Source organism: Medicago sativa, chromosome 2, assembly GCF_051527215.1.
Source record: "Medicago sativa cultivar Bolivia chromosome 2, Bolivia_mono, whole genome shotgun sequence".
Lineage (NCBI taxonomy): Eukaryota > Viridiplantae > Streptophyta > Magnoliopsida > Fabales > Fabaceae > Medicago > Medicago sativa.
Genome location: NC_140750.1, coordinates 68,010,937 through 68,013,408, shown reverse-complemented (window position 1 = coordinate 68,013,408; position 2,472 = coordinate 68,010,937). Strand labels below are relative to the sequence as shown.

Genomic DNA, 2,472 nt, shown 5'->3' with positions numbered 1-2,472 from the left:
GTGTCCCTATTAAAAAAATAAAAAATAAAAATAATTATACAGTCAGCGTGCCACGTCATCAAAAAAGGTGATGTGGCGCGCCACATCAGCACCTGGCGTGTGCCAGATTTGACCAGGGGTGTTTTCGACGGAATCTTCATATTTCAGGGTTGGAATCGAAAGAATCTTTTTTACAGGGGGGAAAACCGGAACTCGCCTATATTACAGGGGGGTAAAAATGTATTAACCCTAACAACATTGGTGACTTGATTGCATTGAGAGTCAAATGCAGGTGAGTTTATATCATTACTAGATTATGGAAATGATGAAAAAAGTATCTGGTTGCCGTATGTGCTGCTACAGCTATCTCTACCAGCTTTAGTTGGTGGTGGTGGTAAGTCATTCATATTGTCTCAAACTGTGAAGACCAAACTGCGATTTAAATTGCTTCTCATCAAGTCTAATTTTTGGTTAGAAAAGTATTATTGTTAGTACAATATGAACCTGTTACATGAATGTTTTGTTTAGAAATCAAAGTCTCCTGGAAAAAAAAATGCCTCTTCTTCAAAATTGTTGGAACCAAACACATAATAACAATGTTATCTAAACTCTGCATAAAGCTCAGTGACAAATTATGCTTAAAGCTCAAGTTAGTTAATAATGCTAAAGATGATATGTTTCATACTCAATTTTTGTTGGTTAAATTTATATGTTAAAATTTGTCGAAATATTGTACCCCACTTTAATGATTGTTTGTGGTATATAGAGTTTGACATGGTCATGCTGCAAAGCAAGATTCCATTTCTTTTGTAGATTATCGTTGAAGAATGTTAAATGTGTTTTGTACTGTTGGAGTGCTTTAGAAACAAATTTTCTCATTTTTGAAAGTTCTAATTACTAACTGTCACACAATTCAATTCAAAACGAGGTGCTCCAAACACTTACGAATTAGAAGTAGAAGGATATATAGAAAAATGGTTGAGATATTATTCCTCATGTTGCCCTTTCACATTCTCACTAATTCCTCCAACTCTCACTCTCTTAACCAAGAAGGTCTATACTCTCATCATAGTAGTGGCATATCCTTAATTAAGAAATCAAAGCTTAACCGCAAAATACTTCATATTTTCCGCTCCTCGGCTACAAAGATGTACAATAGTGACAAACCAAATTGAATTTATGTCTCCCACGTTCGGTTGATTTTGTTCATTTTCCCACATATCTTTTCTGCTCCACCTTTCTCATTTTGTTCTTCATGCCATATTCTTGATTGTTCTGATGCTAATGTGTTTTGTATGTTGTCTATTTATCGTTCATTTTGCAGTGCTTTCTACTTGCTGTGCAAAACCAATTGTGGCATGAACCTTTGAAATTCAAGGTTTTATCCAAAGAGTTTAATTTATTTGCCTCAGGTTTGATATTCCAACTTTTTTTTGTCCACTTCCTATCTGTAAAAACCCTATTGCTGGTTGTCAATCAATACTTTTCAGTTCTAAAAATATATTTCATATATGTCTTTGTATATATGTAAAACCATTCTAATTAGTCCTTTAATTGACTTATGTATATATTTGTATTTGCAGCAATTTTTATGTAAGCGTTCATAATGTTGGAGTGGATTTCGTAGCAGATATGATGAAAGTATATGACATCCTCATATGTGACAAATGGTTGGTAACTTGGTCTCTTTATTTGCTCTATGTTCCGTTAATTTTTTTTAGTTTTTTTTTTGGGTGATTGATTATGTTGATATTCCTTATTTTCACTTTTCATAATGTTGAAATTCCGCCTCCTATTTTTAATATACTTTTACCGATTGCTTTTCAAGAATGGAATGTTTGGTAAGGGACCAAATTTGCAGTTGAGGGAAAGAAAAATGTTGAAAAGGCTTACATTAGTTTAACATTGAAGTTATGCTTCTTCATGGTTGATTCCAAACTTTCAATTGATTTCATTTCTTACCAATGTAGGGGTGAATCAGAGTAATGAAACAAGATGTTTATGAATGATTTCCATTAATGTTTGGAGCAAGATGGTAGCTTAATGTTGGAGAAGAAAAGAAGACTGAGTTGTGATCAAGTAAAAACCTTTGGAAAAGACTTTTAAGTTGGATTTTGAGAGTCAAATGAAAATAAAAGCATGGCAGGCACAAAACGTCCCACACCATACTATTACCAAGCAAGTGGGTACTAGAGAATTGGTTGGAATGATTTCTTATGCTCTCTTGGTTCATATTTCCTTTATTTTTTTAGTGCTCTTGCATACCTACTGATAAGTGCTAAAAAGTGTTAATTTCATGTTATATTTTAAGCACTTTTTGTTGCTTGCTTTGCAAGTAATTGAAGGAAAAGCCGAGAAATAAGCGTTAAATGCCTTATTACGCTTTACTTATCACTTCTCTATCCTTTTGTGCAGGAATTAGCCCAAGACATTGATCAAAGAAGCAAAATCATGAAAAAGTACTATTTGGGCAGAAGCTGATCCAGGAGGCAT

General features: G+C 33.7%; 1 long non-coding RNA gene across 1 annotated transcript; it reads left to right on the top strand.

Annotated features, from left to right (window-relative positions):
* Positions 1-238: 238 nt before the first annotated feature.
* LOC146950019 (uncharacterized) lies at positions 239-2,236 on the top strand. Its single transcript, XR_015027417.1, has 3 exons — positions 239-1,391; positions 1,563-1,649; positions 1,950-2,236. It is a non-coding gene; the product is annotated as an uncharacterized LOC146950019 (long non-coding RNA).
* Positions 2,237-2,472: the final 236 nt, after the last annotated feature.